The sequence below is a fragment of the Macaca thibetana genome, chromosome 20 (genome assembly GCF_024542745.1).
Source record: "Macaca thibetana thibetana isolate TM-01 chromosome 20, ASM2454274v1, whole genome shotgun sequence".
NCBI classification, from domain to species: Eukaryota; Metazoa; Chordata; class Mammalia; order Primates; family Cercopithecidae; genus Macaca; species Macaca thibetana.
In genome coordinates this window covers 21,876,850-21,902,857 of record NC_065597.1, presented here as the reverse complement: position 1 = coordinate 21,902,857, position 26,008 = coordinate 21,876,850, and the positions used below count along the sequence as shown (strand labels likewise).

At 42.7% G+C, this 26,008-nt stretch overlaps 1 protein-coding gene and 1 pseudogene across 2 annotated transcripts in view; both read right to left on the bottom strand.

The window, feature by feature from the left end:
- The window catches only part of WWOX (WW domain containing oxidoreductase), a 1,132,972-nt gene that overhangs the window by 357,469 nt on the left and 749,495 nt on the right, over nucleotides 1-26,008 (bottom strand). The window lies entirely within an intron of this gene.
- The window catches only part of LOC126943990 (40S ribosomal protein S3-like), a 38,718-nt pseudogene that overhangs the window by 8,575 nt on the left and 4,135 nt on the right, over nucleotides 1-26,008 (bottom strand). Inside the window, exon 2 of the transcript XR_007721918.1 lies at nucleotides 1-26,008. This exon is cut by the window's left edge and continues 8,575 nt beyond it. The product of XR_007721918.1 is annotated as a 40S ribosomal protein S3-like (transcript).

Here is a 26,008-nt window from a genome sequence, read left to right as displayed (position 1 = left end):
TGGGCATGAAGGGTTTAAACGAAATTATTTCATAAATGTAAGGATATATAAAAACTCCAGTCTTTTAAAATGAATATATTACTTGTGAAAATGCATTAACAAATGAAATCTTAAAATAAAACTTTTGAACAATTCATCTACAGCCGCTGAAGTTTATAAACTGGGAACAAAATTCAGGGGATGCCCACTCCATTTGAAAACAAAAAAACATTTTATGTTTGGAGTCACCTTGGATTTTGAAACATATTGACTCAACCAAGATTTATTGAGCACCTCTATGTGCCTGACACTGTCCTAGGTTGCACAAAGCAGTGAAAAAGACAGATAAAGTCCCTCACCTTCTAGTGGGAAAGATAGGCAATAAACAAATAGAAATGTGCAATATAGCTTCAGTGTGAAAGTATCAGGCTCATTATCTTCTGAGGCAACCAAGCATTTGAGTCATATAGGCAATGACCTTTGCTTTAATCATTTGACAATTAAATAACTTATAATGTCACTTGGCTCAGTCCCTGTACTTCTGCCTATATGAAAACTCTTTTACTGTAGTGCTACCTATAAGAAAATTCTGATCTTCTCTTCCTATTCAAATTAACAAGAGCCTTTCAAACTATGTGATAATTATAGTTCCTGTTGAAAATTATTTTTTTGTGACCCTGGGTTTACACATCAGTTTCTGCGAATTTGATTATTGTGAGTCTGCACCTAACAGAAAGATCTACTCTTAGTGGGCTCACAAAGTCTAATTTCTGAATGAGCAAGTTTGAGGGTGAAAGCCATATTGCTAATGAACTCATCAAGGTAAATACCACAGGCAAGCTTCTGGAAATGAAGTTACCTTTCCTCACTGGCCACACCTACCCTCTTTCGAATGATTACTCACACGTAATACATTAAAAAATTTGTATCTAGGAGCTGCAAAAGAAACACTACATGCAGAGAAACCCAGAATACTGACAGAGGTGTCGGCACATTCGCGACTGCCATCCCCTGGTTCCTTATTCATGACTGATCGATAATTGATCACAGAAATCTTCCATGTTGAGCCGATATGGAACCGGAGTTCTGCTCAGACACCACCAAGAGACACTAAGAACTCATCAGTGTGAAAAGACAATGGGGCTCAAAGACCAGAGGTATCAATATCTGTCTGTCCCAATAACATTGGGTTCTTTTTTGAATTGAGCCCTGAGTCCACACGCCCCTGGTTCATAGGCAGTGACTGATGCAGAGACACAGGTGCGTCCTGGATGAAGCTCGTCATTACATAACGCTTCAACAATGGTGAATGTGGATGGTGATGGTAAATATGAAGTAGGAGTGGAACTCCAAGGAATTGTAAACAATGGGGGAGAGGGGACTAAACAGTGTTATACACGAAAGTTCCATTGCAACATGATTTTTAGCAGTAAAAAAACTATAAACAGTATAAATTCCCAGTTACTGAAGAGTGTATGAGCTATAAGAACTCTCTATCACTTGAGAGCTTTTATCTAGCTGATGTTTGACATTAATAATCACCATGTTACAATAGGGGAAGACACTTGTGCTATAACACAAAGTGAAAAACTCGGGATGTAGTATCCACGTATTATAACTAATATTACGGGGCGGGGGGGGAGCTCATTCATAGGGGAAAATCTGAATGGGTTAACCAAACATTGACGGTGGCTGTTGTCTGGAGTGATGATGACACATTGGCTAGTTATTATTATTTTCTCTATTTTTTTTTTAAAATTTTCCTCTGGTATTTTATAGACAGACAGACAGACACACAGAAACTGGTAGTAAAAAATTCTGTAGACTAAAAGCCAAATTCCCACTCTATCACTCTATTTTTCTTTTTTTTAAGAAGGAATTTCACTCCTGTTATCCAGGTTGGAGTGCAATGGCGCAGTCTCAGCTCACCACAACCTCCACCTCCCGGGTTCAAGATATTCTCCTGCCTCAGCCTCCCGAGGAACTGGGATTACAGGCATGTTCCACCACACCCGGCTAATTTTGTATTTTTACTAGAGACAGGGTTTCTGCATGTTGGTCAGGCTGTTAGTGAACTCTCTACCTCAGGTGATCCGCCTACCTCAGCCTCCCAAAGTGCTGGGATTACAGGCATGAGCTACCGCGCCCGGCCTATCACTCTATTTTTTTATGGGTCCATTGACTCCAGTAGGAACAATGCAAATCTCTCCCTTTGCTCACTGCATCAAGAATAGAAATCTAGTCTAGAGAGGGAAACAAACATATTGTGTTTTGTCCTCAAATACAGAAACCAAATCAAAGTTTGCCGAGGAAGGCCTATCTCAAAATGTGGTTGTGTTTTTTGACAACTTTGTGATTCTGCAATTCCTAGGAATGAGTGACTCTGTAGCAACATGCCCATAGGTGAGTGCTCCCAATGGTAACAGAGACTTACATTGACTCTTGTACATTTGGGCAGATCAGTGGCCCAGCTGGGAGGGGTACACAGTTAATGTTGAGTTGCTGTACAGATTGTCCTCTATGGGACACCAAGTAGACCTTGGGGAGCTGTGGCAAGATTGTCAAGTTTTCTCCAGTGACCATGCCCATGGCTGTCTGGTGGCCACCCATCCTCCTGCTGCTCATGGCAACTATGTCTTTGTGAGTCATCGCAGCAAATGGTTTTCAGCACCTTTACCCCTAAACAGAAATATGATCACAACCAGCAGAAAAAGCAGCACACTAACTTATCTGCAAGGATAAAAACTGGGCTAAATAGATGTATAGTATCATTAAGGAAATACAGAATCTCAGAGGAGGTTTAAAAAAAAATAGTGGAGGTCTCTGAGTAACTCCCGTCTATTTTGGGAATCTCACGTATGGGACTGAGAACTGGTGGTTCAACCTCATCATTACCCTGTTGGTAGGAGGAGAGCAGACTGATCTAGGCTTCGCTTTCTGCTTCAGGGTCAGCCCTAGGCAAATCTGTTAATTAGGCTAAATTTGGCCACTTACATACTCCTGCACTTCCTACTCTGCACCCTGTTTCCTCCCGACACCAGGCCAGGCTCCCTGTACCCTTAGGCAACACCAGATAAAGGGCTTTCCATTCCCCAGCATACACAGTGCTCACTCCACCTCTTGCCCAGTCTCTCCTGAGCTCTCTCTTCCTTGGTGTGAGCTGATAAACACACACAGAGCCTTACATTTTAACAGTGGTTCTTTCTCCAGGTGCTGGTCTAGTCCAAAAGCCAGGTTCCAACAGTTAGCAAATACAGTGCATTTAGTTAGACTGTCTGGGAAGATGTATGGGGCAAACATGACTTGAAGTTTTTCTCAACATTAACAACAACGTCAACAACTAAAAGCAGCACTGACTGGGAGTCCACGGTGTACAAAGTTACTGTCTTTCTTGTTTTCCATATGCCAACTCTGATTTCGTTGGCATTTGCTGGATATTAAGCCACTGCAAAACCCACTGAGTAAAAACAGTGACCATTTTTCTTGTATTTAGTTTCTGAGTCTATGAGTGGGCTGGGCTCTTTCTCTGGTGTGGGTTGTCTTGGCTGATCTCTACGGGGCTGTCTGGTGTGTCTGGGGTCAAGTGATAGCTTGGCTAGTAGCTAGATGACTCTAGAGGGATCTCACTCATATGCCAGGCACTGGCAGGCTATCAGCTGGGGCAACTACTCTCCCTTTATGTGGCCACCATCCTCCAGCAGGTTAGCTCAGGCTTGTTCATGCAGTGGTCACAGGGTTGTAAGTAACAAAAGAGAAAGTCCCAGTATCCAAATGCTTGTCATGCCTCTGCTGCTAAGGTTCCACTGGGCAATGCCAGTCATATAGGATGGGTGGTAATGCAGAGAGGGAAAAATTGTTTTCCTTTTTCTTTTTTTTTAAACAAGCTACCATTTTTACAATTTACCATACCTTCCCCAAATCCTCACCTTTAGTTGTTATTATTTCCATCTTACAGAAGAAGAAACTGAGACTTAGTTAAATAACATCCCAAGGAAAGGTCAGAAGAATAAACCCAGTTGTGGCTAGATGCAGTGGCTCACGTCTCTAATCCCAACACTTAGGGAAGCTGAGGTGGGAGAATCACTTGATCCCAGGAGTTTGAGACTAAGCTGGGCAACATAGCAAGACACTGCTCTCCACAAAAAGAAAAAAAAAAAAAGTCTGAAAAAACCCAGTTGTTGTGTTGGATTGGAATTAGGTAGACACACACATTTAAATGTACATATATATATATATAATTTATAATATATACTGATATGTAATAAATCTATGAAAAATGAAATGTGCCCAGATAGAAATATAAATAAATATACTAAAAGTATAATATATATACAGATACAGGAATAAATGGAGATAGGTGTATGTGCATGGGTTAGTATAATACACATACTTCTAAACTCTATTGAGAAATTCTAAAAGCAATGACATCCCAGCAGTAATGAGCACAACTAGCACCCAGATCTTGGTTCTAAATGTGATTCTACAATAAAAGGAAGCGAGCCTCCATGGAAAATAAGTTAATTCCAAGATTGAGGCAGGGAAGTCCAAGATGAGTACGTAAATCCTCTTACAGTGCCAAAAAGTAAGAAAGTGCTCAAAAAAGAATGGGGCATGTCAAAAGGGTGCAGGAGCCTGCTTGAAAGACCTCCTATGGGCCAAAGCTGGAACAATTTGAGCAACAAAATACATCACAATACTGCTGTGTTATGACCTACAGGATAAAATAAATATTCACGTGCCTGTACCAATATAAATGGAGAAGAAGAAACAGCCTTCCACGTAGAGGAATTCCAACCAGTAAACAGAAGGCATGAGAGAAAGACAGTATCAACTATGAGAATACTACAGTATTATTCATTGCAGGCAAGATCCCTGGAGGGATGCTAAAATTAATGGATGAAAATTTGACAAGTAGTCCCAAGATATTTGTTAATTACAAAGGCAAAAGAATGATCTTTTACAGTGGAGAAATCCGGCAGATACCACTTTAACCAAGAGGTCAAGGCTAACATCACTAGTAGTAAGGTATTTTCACATCATACATCCTCTGAGTTGATGGCCAAAGAAAGGCACATCACTTATGTATATTCCTCCCCAAAAACACACCACCTCATTCTAATCAAGAGAACATATCAGACAAACCCAAATTATGGGCATTCTACAAAATAATTGACCAGAACTCTTCAAAAATTTCAAGGTCATTAAAAAAATAACGCATGAGAAACTGTCCCAGACCAGACGGGACTGGAGAGATAGGACAATAAATGCCAGGTGGTACCTGGTTGTAAAAGATGGAAGAGGACACACCATCAAATCCAAATAAAGTCTGTTATAATCTGAGTTTAGTTAATAGCATCATACCAAGGTTAATTTCTCAGTGTTTAAAAATGTATCATGTGAGTATTAGGGGAAGCTGGGTGAAGAGTACATGGGAAATCTTTGCAGTATTTTTTATGACTTTTCTGTAAGCCAACATTTGTTTCAAAATTTAAAAATTACAACCAACCAACCAACCAACCTTTCCCAAGGTCCCACAGCTCCTGATGACTAAGTCTGAATTCATATCCACTTCTGCCAGATTCCAAAGTCCATGCTTTCCCTCCTGTGCAGTGCCTCCCGCATCCACGCTACCATCTTAGAATTGGTTCAGACTGGACTAGGCCACCCCTTCCAAATGAATTATTTTATGGGAAAAACTGGTGGCACAAGTAGACATAAACCCATCTACCTTAAATGGGGAAAATGAGGCACAGGCTCATTAAAATGGACGTGGAGAATATTCACTCTCATATTCACTCTCAGCTCCATGCCTTAAGTGCCCAGATATGCCAGCTTATAATGTCGTTTCTTGATTCCATTAAATTAGTACAGGACTACATATCTCAACCTTCAACCATTTTGTCACTTAAAATGAGTGTCTGGAAGGCCATCCTTCCGGAAATATTAGTTACCTTGTCCATTACTTACTTAATCATAGCTCGGAGTTATTTTTTGCCTTGTGGAGGCTGACTATAAATTATGGACTATTACGCAGCAAAGCCACACTTAGTAAATTATATGGCATTGGGAAACCCTTGCTTTGGGGGGAAAATTACACATTTCTTTAAAAATATGTTTTATAAAATATTATGTTAAGCCTATAAAACAAAATCCATGAGCATACTTTGTGGCCTTAAGGACATATTTGACAGTTGACACCAGTTTCCAGGCTGCTCCTAAACAGGGTTTGGAATGGAAAACTTCTCATTTGAATTCATGACAGAATGGCCGTGGTCTGTGAATTTCTACATGCAGACAGATACGAGGAAAGGCTAGACACCTTGTTGGTCTTCGCCCATGATGCAGTAAATAAATTAGCCATGCAGCCTTAAGATTCATTTTGAGCCGTAACAGCAGACTAATAGGCAGTATTTTTTCACAGTTGTGAATGGATTCCATTTTTTTTTTTAAAGAGCAGTCCATAGAAGTACTTTGGTATTTGATTAAAAAAAAAAAAAAAAAAGACAGCAAGATAAAACAGTACATGAATGCAGGGCTATTAAACAGGAGGAGACAACGACCCTTTGGAATGAAGGTTTTCCATTTGTCTGCAGCTTTTCCAAGCGCTTCACTGGGCTGTGTCCGCATGGCTGGAGACAGTCTTTCAGGCTGGCCAAGGAAGTTAAAACTTCCTGCCTCAATGAGCCAGTCTTTGTTGTTCTGTCAGGGCCAAAGATCCTGGGAGTCAGCCACCACTAGCTCTGGCCCCTCTGGTGTACGGTCAGTCCCTGGTGAGCTGGAGTGAGGTCACTGGGTCAGCTTACAGGGTGACATTGCTAGACTATGCCCCAGCCAACTCTGGCCAGGGAGAAATAAATATAAAAGACTCAAGAAGGAGGACGGCATTGGGGTTTCCAGATGAATCTTGTAAGGCAGCCAGTTGCCCAGCTTAAAAGTCTGCAAAATCTTTCTTTAAAAACATATGTTTTAATTTGAGGATATTAATTGCATGGAAATTATTTGACTGTATGATTTATAACCCCGCCAGAATTCTGCGGTCTTTCCCTCCATATGTGCTGTTGCCATTTTCCCTTTTGTATACCTATCATTTCCCATTGTTTATCTTCCCTGATTGATGTTCGGGCTCGGGATGTTTTCTATTATGAGATTCATAATTATCACTGGTAATAGAGAAGGCTTCCCTATTATCTTCAGTGAGACTGCCCAAATTATTCATTGTAGCCCACTGGTACCACACGGCAGGAAAATAAGAATTTATTTCCCGTCCCAGGCATATGGTAGATAAGAGGATGTATTTATTTCTCCATGTTTCAAAAGGATTAAGCTTTGAAAAAATAAATATCACTTAGGCTGTCAGTAAGCAGAACTTTATGGTTCTGAGTTTAGAGGGCCTCTCTTGGGCTAAGAATAGCACATCTAAACTCTGGTTTCAAAAAGAAGGGAAGGTATGGAGAAGGGGAATCACTTACAGTTTTACTTGGCTAAATAAACAAATGCGATAGATTTCAACCACGATACCGGTCTACAAGGCACCCAGCATCACCTTAGACCCCCACGTTAAATAACGCACCAGCTTATTTATAAAAATGTTACCAAATTCCAGCAGTCTTTAACCCGTGGCTATTCTCAGAGCATGTTGAATACATCATCTGGGTTTTGCCTAATTACACATAATTAGGAAATGTAATTACGCTTTTCGGTGTTGCTCTGCCATTAGGAACCGAGTGGACAGCTGAAACGCTACCAAGGATGCAGCGCTTCAGAGAAAACAAATTAAACATATGAGCCAACCTCTAAAAATAGGGATTGTGCTGAAGGTTAGTAAATCAAACTTATTTAAAAAAACATAATAAATTGCTGTTGGCTCTGGCTAAATATTTGATGCAACAGTTATGCTGGCTGTCTTTGTATTGGGGACTTACTTAATGATACATTATTTGCATCCGTGCTGAGCCAGGGACAGGGAATGAATTATTTTGCTCCTCAATGACTGTGATTTGCTCACTTTCTCATATATTTGTGCCTTTTTATTTTTACTTCCTCCTTTACACTGGATCCCTGCTCTAGCCAAGGAAGGGATTTCCAATTATTCTGTGTCAAAGAATCACAACACTTCATTCGTGGGTTTGTTGCATATGGAGGGCGCTGATGCCCAAAGCTTAGGCAAAGCTGACAGTTATCTCATCCCCGGAGCTGGGCATTCACATCTTAGAAGCATAGGAAGGGGTGACTGGCTTTGTAAGTCAACAAAACAGGCACCACAATAATCAACGTTTTCCAGATTGGGTTGAACATGGCACTGACCTAGGTGGCTGTACCACCCCAACAAGTAAGAATTTCGCAGGTGGGTAAATACAAAGATCGCATTCTTTAGAGGTACAAGCTCATGAAGGCTCTGGAACTGGAAGCTTTCTATGTTCTAATCTTTGCTTTTGTGTTTATTGAATTTTCCTCTTCTAGGACAGTGGCTGACAGTAATAAAGTCACACACTCCATTAAATGCACTATTTATGGAAACATTTCTATGGTGCCAAAAAAAAAAAAAAAAAGAAAAAAATTAACAAGAGAAGTGATTGCCAAAAGCAAAGACCCAAACATTAGTGCAATGTTTGCAGCACTTACAGTAAAATAGCCAGCCCTGTTAACAACATCCTTTCCACCTGCCAGTCCTGTGAAGAGTGCCTGCGTGTGCCTGCGTTTTTCTAAATGAGATTCCTTACCATACTTCTTACTTTTTTCTAGAGGGTGTATCTTAAGTCTATCGTCATCCCCCCTTGTATTCCATTTTTATTTTGATTTGAGACAGGGTCTCTCTCAGCCCAGGCTGGTGTGCAGTGTCGTAATCTTGGCTCACTGCAACCTCTGCCTCCTGGGCTCAAGCGATTCTGCCACCTCAGCCTCCTGAGCAGCTGCAGCTATAGGTATGAGTTGAGTTTTTTACTTTTTGTAGAAATGGGGTCTCACCATGTTTCCCTGGATGGTCTCGAACTCCTGAGCTCCAGAGATCCACCCGCCTTCGCCTCTCAAAGAGCTGGGATTACATGCATAAGCCAGCGTGCCCAGCTCCTCTTGTATTCTCTGTACACTGTTTCCAATAATCTTAGATCCTTTCCCACTCATTTCCAACTTTTTGTTTTTTCTTTTTTGAAACAGGGTGTCACTCTGTCACCCAGGTTGAAGTAAAGTAGCGTGATCCTAGCTCACCATAGCCACACACGTCCAGGCTCAAGCAATTCTCCCATCTCGGCTTCCCAAGCAGCTCAGACTACAGGTGTGCACCACCAAGCCCGCTAATTTAATTTTTTTTTAATTTTAGAGATGGGATCTGGCTATGTTGCCCAGACTGGTCTCAAATTCTTGGCCTCAAGTGATCCTCCTGCCTCAGCCTCTAAAAGAGCTGGAATGACAGGAGTGAGCCACTGCACCCAAGCCATTTTGAATTTTGGCTTCCTCCTCTTCAAGTGCTCCATTGCTGAATCTGTTGAGAATGAACTCCTCCTGGATTACTTTATGAGACACATTGCTGATCTCTCTAATCTCAGTTCAAAACACACTTCCACAAAGGCACCCAGTCAGCTCAGATCCTCCCGGTCACCTTGAAGGGAGATGCCGATTATCATTCACCTTTACAGTGTATCTCTTATATCCCTTCCCTTCAAGAGAATAGTTGGGTGTCCCACACATCTGCCAGCTCTGCCCAGCGCATTAATTAGATCAGGATACTCAAGTCCAGCAATCTAAGACCCTCCTTTAAACAGAAATATTTTATAACCCCTTACCAAGGTCCTGAAATGAAATTCATGAATAACACCATCTACCCACACATATAATTAGCAAAAGTAATATGTCATAAATATAAAAAATTTTTAAAGAAAACATAATTGACGATAAAATAGTGTGCATTTTCAAAGGTAACTGCTCTGACAGGAGTATATCAGAAGCCCATAATGAAATAGTCAAGTGTTTGTACCTACTTATAGGTTTGGATTCAAGAAACATAAGACAAAAATTCACCAGAATTTTGTTAACATCTTCTCACGATACTTAACATTTTGAAAGCAGCATTACATATATTTTAATACAGACATCATACTGGTAAACCAACTCTGAAAATTACAAAATGAAAACGGAAACAATCATCCTGATTAGTAGCATTTGCCAATTTCCATGGTGTAAATATTCTCACTATGGTCAGTTTCAAGTTACCAACATGGTATCACCAAATACCGATTTTGGAAGAAATAGGCAAAATCTGCTCTCATGAGCTGCTCGCTGGGGGCAGCTGTAGCACACAACTATTTAATCCCCGTGAATACAAACAGCTACATATGTAGACAGATCACATGTTACGGCGAGTCAAATATTATGAGCAGATCCTCATGATGTTTCAAGATGGTATTGAGACCTTGGTAAAGATTTGAACAAAACACCACACAATCTTCCCTTGATTTAGAAGGCCCCTGCATTTCTGGAAGACTCGGTGCATGTTGTGTATCTGTGTAAGCACAGTGAGTTCTGGGGTCAGATCATTGCAAACAAGTTTTTTACCGAAATGAATGTGACCGGGACGTGGGCAGTTCTTTGTTATATTGGACTGCCTATGGCATCACAGGACGGACCTGTGGACCCCACCTAAGCGCCAAAGGCAATCAAAATGCCTTCCCAAATTTCTGAAATGCCCCCTCCACTGGCAATAGTCCTACTACTGAGAACTACATCTAGATGTTTCCTGCTCAAAGTGTGCTACTTAGTACAATAAGACAGGCATCCCCTGGGAGATCAGCAATTTAGAAGAGACACAGACCACAAATATATACACCTACTATGTACCCACAATTTTCTTGGAAAAAATCCACATATATACACATATATACATATTTACATATATACATTTATATATATACATTATATATATATGTACATACACACCTACTAGGTACACACAAAAAATTAAATTAAAATAGGAAACAAAGACTCTCAGGCCCCATCTAGACCTACTGAATCAGAATCCCAATTTAACAAGATCCCTGGCAGATTATTGAGCACATCACAGTTGGAACAACTACTAGAGTAGATAGTGAGTTTTAAGACTTACCAACTGTGTAAGAATACTGCTTAATGCTGACATAAACAATGCAAAATAAACCACTGGCTCTGTAGACACTACATAATAAGCCTCCCTTATAGCGGAATCATGCCATGCCATCGCTCCTCTTCATTATAACCGTGCTGCAGGGGCATGACGACTTTTGCATCGACTGTGGGCCTACTGAATTTGTCAACCACAGACGTATGGTGTCCTTTCCATGCCTCATGCCTCCTCTCCCTGATTTCACACAAGAATCGCTCTTCAAAACTAGAACAAGACATGAAAGAAATCAAGGCGCAAAGAGGTTCAGGATTTTGTTCAGTGTCACAGAGTCAAGAACGTGTACGGTTAGGACTAGTGATGGTAATTATTTTATATTAAAAAATTATTCCATGAGTACACACTGAGGGTCAACTGCGAGGCACTGTCCGCAAAGGGTTTCTCCCATCCCATAATAACTTATTTTGCATACAACTTCGTGCAAAGCATGTTCTCATGGGCTAATTCATTTGATCTTTCAACACCCAGTAACTTGTTAACTCTACTGAAAGATGAAGAAATTGTGGCTTAGAAAAGGGAATGGAGGATCAGAAAAATGAAGCAACTTGCTCAAGTCACTAGAAAATGTAGGATTTGTGCACTTACCTGCCTGGAGGCTTCGCTAGTGCCTGGGGTTGGGAGGTCACTGGAAACAAAAGCACTTGGAGAAGTATCTCTAGAGGATGATGAGATAGTTTGGGGAGCTGGGTTCTTCAAGCCTTCTCCTAACCCATTCCTCAGTCCCAGTTTATCATCACCAACCAAACATGTCACTCGGTAGGAACATAACCAGGGATGTATTTTCCAAATCAGATATGCCCTCCAGCCTAAGCTTATTCTACCCCCTCCCCACCCTCCATAACAGTAAGAACTTCGAGAAATTAAAATGAGAAAATAAATATGTGCTGACAGTCTGTGATGCAGTTCAATTCACAGACATAAGTAATATTTATTGCAAAATATTAACACCTATTAGCATGAGGAAGGGAAAAAACAAGAGGTCACAGCCCTGTACATAAAATGCATCCATTCTGAATCCACAGTAATCCACATGGGTTCCTAGAAAGGGGATCTTGTTGCTGTCTTTCGTCAAAATCAATGCCAAACCAACAAGTTTCAGCACAGCCTTTGGACCTCTCTGAGGACATGCAAAGGTTGGCTATTACCAAGCCAGGCAATAGTTAGATGTAATTACATTTTAAAACCTCCCCATTTTATATCTAGGAACAGAAGAGAGAGATTGGAAGGGAGGAAGAGAAAATATATCGAAATAGAAGTGGCGACTCTCTCTGGGTGGTGGGCTCGTGGGTGATTTGAATTTACTTGTCGATTTTTCCCCTCAAATGTTGAGCAGTTCTTTGATTTTAATGACAGTTTTTATTTCTGAGATAAGTGTAGATTCGCATGCAGTTGTAAGAAATAATACAGCAATCTCACGTGCCCTTGATCCAGTTTCCCCCAAAGGTGATATCTCAAAAAACTCTAGTACGATTTCACAACCAGGAAATTGACACTGAGACAGTCAAGATGCAGAACATTTCCATCTATACCAGGATCCTCCACCTGCTGTTTTATATCCACTCTGCTTCCCACTTACCCCCAACTCCTCTCCAATCCCTGGCAATCACTCATCTGTTTTCTTTTCTCTTTTTTTGAGACAGAGTACCACTCTTTTGCCCAGGCTGGAGTACAGTGGCACGATCTTGGCTCACTGCAACCTCTGCCTCCCGGGTTCAAGCAATTCTCCTGTCTCAGCCTCCTGAGTTGCTGGGATTACAGGTGTGTGCCACCACGTCTGGCTAACTTTTTGTATTTTTAGTAGAGACAGGTTCTCTACTGTTGCTGGCAACAGCCCTTCAATAATTCACTACCTTGATCAGGCTGGTCTCCAACCCCTGACCTCAGGCGATCCACCCACTCGGCCTCCTGAAGTGCTGGGATTACAGGAGTGAGCCACCATGCCCGGCCATCTGTTTTCTAATTTTGTAATTTCAAGAACGTTATGCAAATGGAATCCTATCACATGTAATCTTTTGGGATTGGTTTTTTCACTCTTTTATAGTTCTTTTGCAGCCAAAGAAAATATTCTTATTGTGTACATGTGTAAGTCTCAACATTTTAAGATGCAATTGTGTCTTTAGTTCTCTAAGAATCGACACGTAGGAGCACCTAAAGTCTCCTCTGAAGTCAACCCTTTGGCCCTCCAGGGTGTGGGTAGCTTTTCTGTCCTTTCCTTCCTGAGTGCTGTCCTCACCCTGACTCACTGTCACTCTGCAACGCCATGGCCCAACTACCCTGCCTTTTTTGATGCTCGCTTTGCTTCCTGGGAATGACCAAGGCACAGCCCTCCACGTACCCTGCTTTGCACACCTCTGCTTCACCACCACCCACCACAACCTGAAAAGCTACCTTCCAACGTGCGCCTGACAGAATTGAACAAGGAGGCTCTTAAGCTACAAGCCTTTCCCACAACTCCAGAGACAAAGCAGAAGGCACACGGCCAAGATGGGCTCCTGGCCTCTCACTGTGCCAATCTTTCTCAAAATGATAATAGCCTTGGGAGATGAAGAGACCTTTGGAGAAACCTTTGGAACAACACACAGTAAATTTACTCATTCAGGCTTTCTGTGCCCTTGAGCAGGTAGGTCCCTGGGACTCTGTTTTCTCATCTGTAAAATGGGGACAATAATACTTATTTATTGATTGATATTTCTATATTTTTTCATATTTCTACACAGGATGACTATGAAAATTAACTAAAATAATAAATATAAGACTCCTAACCCCATGCCCAAATCTAGGAAGTATAGATACATGGTGGCTATTGTTATTACAAATTACCAAATCAAAGTAATAAATATAAATTCCCCTTGGATTTCTAATCACTCAATCTTTGTCCATCCCTCTTTCTTGCTATATAATACAAAATATTTGGTTCACCAATAAATGGTTTCTACGTAAGAACTACGCAGATGCCTCACTAAGAGGTCTGTATTAAATCTTCAATCTTGCATTGCTAGAAAATAAAAAGTAAAAAAAAAAAGAAGCATATCACTCCTGAGAAGTGCTCAGGCTTTGAGTGATGTCAAAGGCCTTTGAACAAGCCTCATAAGTGACATCCATATTTGTCCATTTTTGACTTAAATTGCTTTTGGTTCAACCACTGCCGTGAATTGCCTTGATGCAATATCATACAGAATGACACAAAACACAGAGGAAGAAGCGAGTTGCTGGGCGAGGGTTAGGGAATAAAGGAGTCATTGCCTCGTTCACTTCTCTAAGTGTTGGAAGAAATGAAAATGAAACTTGCATTGAAAGGTAATCTCTATGAACCGTGATAAGAGCAAGTGACATTTTACATAGCTGGAGTCTTCTGGTTCAGCCTAGCAGTTATAATAAAAGCCATTTACATGCAGCTAACCATTTTTTTAAGTTTCCCCCTGCTATTTTTCTTTTTTCTTCTTTTTCTCCTTCTTCTTCTCCCCCCTCCCTAAGTAGCAAAGTGCCATCTGCAATTCTGGAACTTCTCGTTAACATAATCTGGGCTCTGGTTTCCATTGTGTGGGATGAAGAAGCGGCTTCTATGTTCTAGAGAACAACCTCCACTCTCCCTGTTTCTCTCTTCTGCTGCACTTGACCTTCCCTCTCTCATCTTTGGCTGCCAACCTCTGACTCTGAAAAAAAAAAAATAGTTCTTGGCAAAAGCCTATTTGGCCTACTATTTGGCCCCCTCTGCTAAGAAATTCTGTTTCATCTCAGTCCTGTGATTAGGAATCCAAACCACAGGGGCTTTTGGTGTACAGAATAATTAAGGAGATCAGAAATTAGGTCAGAAATCCTGGGGTCCAGCCTCATCTCTGCCACTTACCGGATGCCTGATATTAAGTGAGCTGCTACAATATTTCTGCATGTCATTTTATACAGCCAGCAAATGGCCTAATGCCACCCACCTCAAAGATGGTAGCAAGAATGAAATGAGGGACTGTATTTGCAAGCCCTGGTGCAGTGCAGGGACTGAGGAATGCTCATTCTCTTTCCTCCCAAACGACATAGATGACTTACTAAACGTGGCAAGGGGCAGAAGTGTCTGAAAATACCAATGCGAGATCCTACTAGAAGAGTGGATGCCGCCCTTCAGGTGGGTCCACAGTAGTATGTCCTTGCAGAAATAAGTTTCAGGAGTGTTCAACCCCAGGGAAACCACTGTCGAAATCACAAAGAGGGCCTCCTATCTCTGCCGGGGCCACTGGCTTTGCAAATGGAGCACAAGGTTTTAGCTCCTCATGTGGCCCTGCCAGTTGTCCATCACTAGGCCACAGCGGTACAACTTTCCAAGGAGCCCTCCCTGGATTGCACATCAGTGTGCTATTAGTCTGTGAAAAGGAAGAGTAAATCTAGGTGTTAAAAAAAAAACGCATGTTAACCACTGTTGTTCCTCATACCCTTACAAAGAAGAGGCCACGTGGTAATATATAGATCTCTCCATTTTCACGTGTGCATACAAGGTCACTTTCTCAAGGAATCAATAGAACATCTGAATACACAATTTTCATGTCACTATGTATTTTGGAGTTGAAATGCATTGAAGGGAACAAGAATAACGAGGCTTTGAAGAAGTGGCAGCTTAGGTAGTAACGTAATTTTATATTTCCTTATTGTTAGTCTCAAATATATCTGAGGATACAATTCAGAGCTCTGCTTACATAAAAAGTCAGAAACAAAAAATAAATATGTTGAATTCAGATTTGAATTGTTCCTCTTTTCCTACCAAAAGAAGTCGAAGACATTTTTCTAGATGTCTGCTAGCAATATTTTGGCACGACATTTGTTGTTGTTGTTGTTATTTTCGTTTCTCCCTCGATCTTAGCAGAGGTTGAGTTTCAGAACTGCTGTGTGTTCTTAGGCAAGTCACATTGCATCTCTGTTTCCTACTCTATAAAACACATTCATAATAACTGGTCTAGCCAATGGGACTGCTATACGGTCTGATATCAATATGTGTGTGAACAACTGTGTGAACATTCTTAAGTGTTGATTGTGTGATTTCAAGGGTATTCAGTGTAACTCCACCTTCTCTTTCTTTAACACACAACTGCTCCACTAACATGCTCATGGGCACTCGTAACATTGAAGGAATATTTCCCTTTTAAAGTCATTTTTGTTGCTGGCCCCTTTAAGAGGATTTGACCATTATCGACGTGTGGGTTTAAAGCCTCTACTTACTACTAGAATATTTTGCACAACGCTTTGAATGTTGTAGCTAAAGGGATAAGAGCTACAGACTAAAATATTAAATAATCTCGGTAGGTGGATAGATTTTAAATGCTGGCACTTGTTTTGTAGGTAGTAAGAAGGCCACTACAATAATGACAGCCAATGTCGGATAATGACAAAAGCAAGGCTTTCGGGGTGAGATACACTGGATGCAAGCCTATATATTAGCCTAAGATCCTTGGGCTGCATTTTTGGAGCTTCTCCCTCCTCCTCTGTCAAAGGGGCACATTAACACTCTCCAACCCCCTTAAAAATTCGAGAGGAAATTGAACAACAAAAAAAAGACTGGAAATGAAGTTTGTAGAACACTCAGCACAGTGTCTGGTTCCTGACAGCCCTTCGGTAATTACGAACTGCTAATATGATTGCTCAGACTAAGGTGGTATGCATGATTATTACAAATAGTCATTATCATAATGTTATTATAAATAATCATTAAAAACTAAAGCTTCATATTTATATATTGCATAATTTTTTTTGGTTCTGGGTAAGCTAATATAATGATTTGACATATGCAAAATCCTGAAGTTAGCCTTCCTCATTGTCTGTATCCCTCTGTACCCGAATCTATAAATTATCTCTGCAATGTACAAAATCTTTATTCTGTTAAGAAGTCAGTGGAATGTTTATGAAAAATGAAGAATTCCCGGAACCCTGTCTCCATCTGCAACCAACTACGCTGTACTTTCCGATCACTGGCAACGGGAATTTTACATTGCGGACCCCTGTCCTTGCTGCCAGCCTTCAGACCTTGTTTACAGACCTCCTGAGGATACACTTTTCTCATTTACTACGTTTCTTTGGATGGCAACCTATACACCTCTCAATAAATTTTGGTTTACCTAGGAGCTGACGGGCACAGAAACCTAGATTCAATTTGTGCCGATTTATGAGACACATGCACGACAATCCTGGAAACTTTCCTGTAGCTCACTTTATAAATTAACCCCTTATTTAAATATTCTGCAGACTTAGCATAGGGCAGTGTTCAGTGGGGACGTGATCCCAGATCAGCCTTTTGGGCCTCCCCGTGTTTGCTACCAGAAGACACGGGCCCTGTTCAGCACAAACAATGCAAATGTACAAGATTTATGAGAAGAAGGGAATGTTCCTATCCCGTTGTTATTCAGGCCACAGCATCGCTGGTCTTAACAGGCTCCATACTGCTCAGTTCCAGACGTTCAACAGCTGGACTTGGGATGCATGTGTAAGCAGTGTTCTGATTTGACTGATGGCTTCACTCATTCACTCATTCACTCATTCAGCTGAAATGTTCCAAAGGCTTTACAAATGCAAGACACTAAGGCTGAAGCCAAAGGGATATAACACAGAATGAGACACAATCCTCGGCCTCAAATAACTTATATTCCACTGGGAGACACAGCGCCTGTATGGTACGATAGAAAACTCATGAAATGCATAAGCCAGCAAACCTTGGCTGCAAGCCTGCACTTGCTTGTGAGCTGTGCGACTCTGGTAATTTACCGAACCTTCTTATGCCTCAGTTTCCTCATCAGTAAAATGGAGGCAGTCACACCCAGTTTCACAGAGGATGCATTGAGGTAACAGCATTCAATAAACTGCTGTGAAATCTCTAAGCACCACACAGATATTCAAGATTCTTACACACGTCAGTAATGTACAAGAGAAAGGAACATGTGTGCAGTAAATTAACAAACGAAAGACTAGGAAAAATCAGATACGAACACCACAAGCCTACAGGGGTGATGATAAAAGAGTGACCTCACTGCATGTTGTAGGTATTGTAACCCAATATTCTGAACTCATAGAAGAGGACAATGATGAGGAAGGAGAATAGAAGGCAGGAGGAGGAGGAAAAGATGGTCAGGCCATTAAGTAAACATGAGAACAACAGCCACATTGGAGAAACAAGCTGTATGTAGGAAAGAGTGCAAGCTGAGGAATGGTATAAACAAAGAAAGAGTTTATCATTCCAGTGCTTTGAGAGGATGAGGTAAGAGGATTGCTTGAAGCCAGGAGTTCAAGACCAGACTGGACAAAAAAGCAAGCAAGCCCCATCTCTACAAAAAATAGCCAAAATTAACTAAGCACAGTAGTGCATGCCTGTAGTCCCAGCTACTCAGGAGGCTGAGGCTGGAGGATCGCTTGAGCCCAGGAGTTGTAGGCTGCAGTGATCTGTGATTGCACCACTGCACTATAGCCTGGGCAAAAGAGCAAGACCCTGTCTTAAAAAAGAAAAAAAAAAAAAGATCAAGAGAAAAGGCTGAGCCTGGCCACTTTGCTTTTCTATATCCCACCAACTGATAACACCAATGGGGACCTAGGACATTGTCCAAATGGCAGCAATCCTTTAAAGAAAGCTTCTTATTCTCAGAGAGAAAAATAAATAGAACTGCTTGGGCTCAAAAGTCACTGCTGAAATAATTATACATGGATGTCATCTCTCTTTGGGTGAAGTTCTTTAATGAATATGACAGAGGAAGCTCGAGCTTCCCACTCTAAGGCATCTCCTCCACTCACCTGCTGGCCTCTATGCTCCACCATGACACAGGATTCCCTTGGGTTGTCCATTCTCTAACCATGATCCCTCCTGAGAGGGCCGCCATAGGACATGGATTCATACTAGCAGGGTGACGACTTTTATAATCCAAGAAGGAGACAGGGATGCATTTTCCCATACTCCATGCCACTGCCAATAGCTGAACCAGTGAAGTGAGCAGGTGTTAGGAGAGTAAGAGTGTGTGGAGTGGCAGAGTGTGGTGGTCTTAGGATATGCCCATAAGTTCTTTGATAGACCTCCCTTCCAATGGTGGAGCCAGGTTCCCCTCTCCCAAGTATGGTCTTTACTGGTGTACTTCCAATCAATAGAATGTAGCTAAAGGTACAGTGCATGATGCCTAAGCATGGGGCTTACAAGGCCATGCCACATCTTCCTCACACTCTCTCCGAGATCGGTCACTCTGTGGGAGGCCAGATGCCATATTGTGAGGCTGCTCAAGAAGCTGTACAGAGAGGCCCCCACGGTGAAGAACTGAGGCCTCCTGCCAACAGCCACATCTGTGAGCCCCTTGGACGTGAAACCTCCCCTTCAGTCAAGGATTCTGAGACTGCAGCCCCGGCCAAAGCTTGCTGGCAACTTCAGAAAAGACTGTGAGCTAGAACTACCCAGCTAAGCCACTCCCTAATTCCTGACCCACAGAAACAATGAGATTCTAAGTGCTTACATTTTGGGGTAATTTGTTAGGCAGCAATGGATAACTGTTGCAAATACCTAGGTGGTGAGTTAGTGGATACAGGCAAAAGTGACAAGAGCAACACAGGTAGCTACCACCAAAAGCAAGGAAAGAGGAAGGGTATTTGAGAAAATTACAGAGATCATCAATATGAAAACCTGCCAAGGATGTTCTCCTCCCCTATATCTCCTAAGAGACTGCATTCTAGCTCGGCTTGACATGCAGTGCTACAGATAGATGCTCATTAAAAGCTTCTGGAGGTCATAGTTGTAATCATTATTTTCACTGGCATTTACTGAGTACTTATTGAATATCGGGGATTATGCTTTGTGCTTTACATAAATTATCTTATGTCTTCTTCTCAATGCCCCTCACAATGGAAATAATATTATGATCACTCTTTCACAGATGAGAAAAACTCAAGAAGAGAAAGACTGAGTGACCCACCTAAGGACTTTCACCTAATCATCACACAGCCTGCCTCCTGCTGTGTAGGTCACTGATGCTGGCTTTGTGCACCTGGGCATGGGCACCGGGGACTCCCATGTAGGGTACCAGTGTATACTCAAAGCCACAGGATAAACTCACTGCATCTCCCTAGAGCATCCATTTCATTCACTGCTAAGCAACTTAAGACATCATTTTTACATTTACATGAACACAGATATTTTGAGTGAAATGTAAACTTCCCCAGGAGCTTTTAGGATACATCTTGGAGGCTGGTCAGGGGCTACTTCAGGGGATATCAATGCTCCAGAATCATAAGTGTATTCTTTGCTGAGAGCACTAGCTAAGACACAGCTTGGCAAGGGGGAAATGAGGGCTGGAGGGCAAACACGACCTCAAAAGTCATAGGGATGGTGCTCAGAGAGTCAGGGTGTTCAGCCCCCAAATTCTGAGTGGTTCTCAGCTCTGCAAACCTCTCCACCAGCCAGGCTGTGACAGCTGCAAGGTCTGGGGGGCTTGGAACGAAGTCCCTTCTTCTCTTACACAATTCACTCCCAAAACATCACATTCTGTCCCTCCCCTTCCACTAGCATTGTGATTACTGCTGCATCATTAGTGCCCTTAAAAAGAACATGGTTTCCAAATCCTTCTAAACATGTTTGCAATGATTGCAATGGCCCTTTTGATAAATAATTGAAGAAGAGGCAGCTGACCTGGCGGCTATAGTGGGTGAGGATGGCCTGTAGGAGGAGGAAGGAAAGGACACTCTGCAAACGACAGAAATAGTCATTTACAGTGGCAAGGAGGTAAGGAACTCTCTGACTCCCAGGGGGCCCCGAGCTGCTCAGATGTTCCCTCCAATACAAGCTGATGCCGTCCTGCTTGGCCAAATCGACCTGAACAGCCCAGAAAGCTGCACGGCCATACCTGTCAGCCTCAATCGGCGCTGCAGAAATTTTGTTAGGAAAATAGATGTACTGAGATTCAATTTTTCGATTGTCTGAAGGCTTAATTTAGTGACCTTGGAAAATATCTCCTAGAGGTGAAAGAAGACGCTGGGAATCTGCTGGGGGGAAGGAGGCTTCCCTGGTAATGGGTAATTTGTTTACTCTAATTTTCAGGCCTCTTCAGGAAGCCATGAAAATAGTCAGATAGGTACTATCATTTCTTACAAAAAGTGGGGGAGGGGAGAGCCATAGAAACCAGTGAGAGAAACCTCCAGCCACACTGCACCACTTTCTCAAGAGCAGGTAGGCATTATGATAATATGTACATATATGCTTTATGTGTATATATATAAATACGCTTATTATGAAAATGTTAAACATACACAAATAGAAGACAATAGTAACCCCACATACCTATCATTCAGATGCAAACTAGAATGTTAACATTGCTTCTTTCCTTTCTTCATCCCGTCCCTCCTCTTCTTTCTTCTTTCATTGCGGCAGCTCTTGCTGCTGCTGTTGCACAAGTATTTTGTTTTTTTTTTAAATTTTTTATAGAGATGAGGGTCTCTGTATGTTGCCCAGGCTGGTCTTGAACTCCTGACCTCTAGTGATCCTCCTACTTCAGACTCCCAAAGCACTGGGCTTACAGGTGGGAGCCACTGTGTCTGGCCCCAGAGAATTTTAAAGCAAGCCCCAGACCTCATGTTATTTTTCCTCTGCTGAACGTATATGTCAGATGGTATCTGGAGGAGGCGGGGTTGCTCTGGTGCTCAACAGCTTTTCTCATTAATAAAACTGCTAGCAGGAAGGAGGAGCTCTGGAATTAGGAGTTCCAATTTTGGCTACAATCTGCAATTCCCATAGGATCTTGCAATACTCTGAACCTCTGGGTCTCAGTTTCCCTAGATTGGGGAGGATAATGACTCATAGACCTGTTGGGGGAAATGAACGAGACATGATTTTCTAAAATCCTTGGCACAGAACCTGGTACAGGCTAAGGGAAAGGGGTGATGATTGACTGTGTGTGTCTTGGACACAGGATGACAACACCAGTAATTAAAAGAAGGCAAAAAAAATTGTAGGTGTCAACTTGACTGGGCCACAGGGTGCCCAGATATCTGACGAACCATTATTTCTGAGTGTGTGCCTGTGAGTGTGTCTGAGTGTGTTTCTGCATGAGATTAACCTTTGAATCGGTAGACTGCGTAAAACTGATTGCCCTGCCCTGTAGGGGCAGATTTCATCTAATCCGTTGAAGGCCCAAATAAAACAAAAGTCTGGGTAAGAAAGAATTTTCTCTCTTTGCCTGACTGTCTTCAACCTGGGACATTTGTCTTCTGCCTTTGGATGAGGTTTCTACCATAGGCCCTTCTGGGTCTCCAGATCACTGGCTACATTTCTTGGGACTTCTAGCCTTCCATAATTGTGGGAGCCAATTTGACAGTTCCTAAAATCTCTATCTGTCTGTCTAGCTATCTGTCTGCCTATCTGTCTCTCTCTCTCTTTCCATCCATTCACCCATCCATCTTCCAGAGGGACTCTAACTTATGATGATTCTACTTACGATGTTTAGAGTTTATGATGGCGTGGAATGGCAAGCAGAAGGCCAAGGGTTTAAATCCCAGCTTTGCCATTCATGGCTCTGTCACTTTGGAAAGTCCCTTTAACCACTATAAGTTTTGATTACCTTATCTGTAAATGGGGGAAAACTACTCTACATTTTAGGATTACATACAAGAATGCAAATAGAACGCAGAAAACGCTGCTCAAATGACAGTGGCCTGAGTCTCCATTACACAGTTTCCAATCCAGCTGAGGCTAAAGGGCAATTACAAAAGAGAAATAATAACTGTGCCCACTTCATAGGGTTGGAGGACTAGACACAATATTGGTAACTAGAATGAATAAAAGTTTCCTGCACATAATTGGCACACACATAATTAATAAAGGGCAGAGTGTGACGTTTTATACATAATGAAAGATTATATCATGTTGATTATTAGGACATCTGTCCGATAGAATTTGGTACATAGTAGGACCTTAATAAGTATGATGTATTGTTATAAATTAAATTATTACATATAATTATATAGTAATGACAATTAAAAATGCCCAGTGCAGTGCTGGACTTTAAATGATAGACACCCCATAGATACATGGCAGGAAACAGTAACACTGATGGTGATGACGGTGGTAGAATCCTGTATGTGGCCGTGTTGCCTAAATGTTGGTCCTAACCGTATCCCTTCTTCTCACTCACCTCCAGCCCAACCTCCTATTCTGCATCCCCCAGTTTTCACCTGGCCCCTGGATGAACACCCAGGTCCATCGAAGGCGCTTCTCTCTGGAGGCTGTGCTTTTACAGTCATTGTCTTTGCCACTGTGACACGGAGCAGAAGCCAGGTCTTGGAGTCCCCAGCCCCCAGCCCCCCCGGGGCATTCAGATTAGATGAGCTGGCCTCTCTCTTTCCTACTGTCACTTGCTGCCTCCTGTAGTGTCGGTAGGGGTGTCATTAAGGCCTCCTGGCCCGAGGAGCTATTAGACACACCAGGGCTCCCAGCTGCCAATGCCTGCAGCAATTTGCACCTCTTGACATCCAGCAGCTAATTTCCTTTCATAACCTGACAATTTCCACAGCAACTCTGTCCCCAGTCATGTCAGCCAGCCTAGCTCCCTTACTCTGACTCCTACTGAGGAGGTGCAGTGCCTGGTTCCCATCCTGAAATAACAACACCGGCTGCTGGATCCATATGTTTTAGCTGTTGTTGCTGTTTTTCTCTGAGATGGCATCTTGCTTGTCACCCAGGCTGGAGTGCAGTGGCGCCATCTCGGCTCACTGCAACCGCTGCCTCCCAGGTTCAAGTGATTCTCCTGCCTCAGCCTCCCAAGTAGCTGGGATTACAGACATGCACCACCACGCCTGGCTATTTTTTTTTTTTTTTTTTTTGGTAGTGATGGGGTTTCACCATGTTGGCCAGGCTGGTCTCAAACTCCTGACCTCACGTGACCCACCGACCTTGGCCTCCCAAAGTGCTGGGATTACAGGCATGAGCCACCACACCTGGCCCCTTTTTCTCTTAGACCTCGCTCTTCCAGCTCCTTTCAACCCTGGGGTCTTCCTGCCAGAACATGGGGCTGGAAATGTGTTAAGGAGAAACTTGGAGAACAGAGGACAGCCTTGGAGATTACACACCTGATCTGGAGCCACACAGACCCCAGCTCCAATTCCTCTGTGAGTTTATGTCACCAAGCCTTACTTTCCTCCTCTGTAAAATGGTCAGGATCATCGTGCTTCCCCCCTACATGGTGCTTTGATGTCATCTGCGTGAAGCTCTGGGCACAGGGCCCAGCACTTGGCCAGTGAGCAATTAACGTCTGCTCTCACTGTGTCAGAGGATCAGCCATTCAGGTTTTCATTCATTTACCCTCTCACTTGATGCCTATGCACTTTGCAGCTGGGGAAACAGCTAAATTTGATTTAGCTCCCAAAGAAAGGCAGCCTGGAGTTCTGGAGAGGACAGCAGGTTTGTGACCAGAGAAACCAGGGATCAAAGCTCTCTGGTTCCCTTGCACCATCTATACCATGTGGGGGCAGGAAAGCTATATGAGGAGGAAATCATCTAAACCCGGCTGGTTAGTCCTAATGAGGGAAGGAAGAAACATATTCAAAAAATGGAATAGCTTGGTGTCCGGCCTGTAGTGTGTGATCAATGAATACCACTTCCACTTACAGGGAAAGGGATACTGAGGCAGAGGACAGCTAAGGAAATCCAGAATTGTCACACAGCTGGTGAGACGGGCGGCTGTGACTGTGACCTCATATCACCCCTCATACCTCACCACTGTGCTCTTATCATGGGTCGAATGGTGGCCTCCAAAAAGGCAGTTCCATATTCAAATCCCCGCAACTTGTGAAGGCGAGTTTATTGGGAATCAGGTCTTTGCAGATGTAGTTAAGTTGTGGATCTTGAGATGAGATCAGCCAGGAAGACCCTAAATCCAAAGATAAGTGTCTTCATAGGAGAAAGGCAGAGGGAGATGTGAGGCACACAGGAGAGGAGAACACAGGAGAAGAGGAGAAGGCCATGTGGCCTCAGAGTCTGGGACTGGAGTGATATGCTCACAAGCCCACAATCACCAGCAGCCACCAGAAACAAAAGATGCCAGGAACAGATTCTTAGCTAGAGCCTCTGAAAGAAGTGTAGCACTGCCTTGATTCTGGAGGTCTGGCCTCCAGAACTGTGAGACAATACATTTCTGTCGTCGATGATTTTTTTTTTTTTTTTTTTTTTTGGAGACTGAGTTTCACTCTTGTTGCCCAGGCTGGAGTGCAATGGCACGATCTTGGCTCACTGCAATCTCGGCCTCCTGGGTTCAAGCGATTCTCCTGCCTCAGTCTCCCAAGTAGCTGGGATTACAGGGCACGCCTGGCTAATTTTTGTATTTTTAGTAGAGATGGGGTTTCACCATGTTGGCCAGGCTGGTCTTGAACTCTTGACCTCAAGTGATCTGACTGCCTTGACTCCCACAGTGCTGGGATTACAGGCATGCCCGGTTGTCTTTGTACCATATTTTATTAAATGTCTTTACAAAATAACATCCAGACTCCAAATACAACCACCAAGGAGAGCCCGTTATGCTATGGGGACTGGCTGGGGCACAGCAGGCGGCTCTGGCTTCCCACCCTTCGGTTCTGAGATGGGAGTGGTAGGCAGTATCTCATCTTTGGGTTCCATGATGCTCACGTGGTCAGGCAGAGGCTTCTTAGGGCCAATCCTACCAGCTGCGTCCCAGGGCAGCATGATCTTCACCATGATGCCCAGAACACCTGTCCGAGCAGCACATGGCACATGGCAGCACCAATGTATTAGTTAAAAGGGTCCCCACTGGGGATCGTCAGGCTATCCACAAACTCATGCATTTGACCCTTTGTCCTCAGAGTCTCCCAGAAACCACAACTTGGCAGCCTTTGGCCCCTCTATTCATGATAGGGGGGCCAAAGCCCACCTAAAAC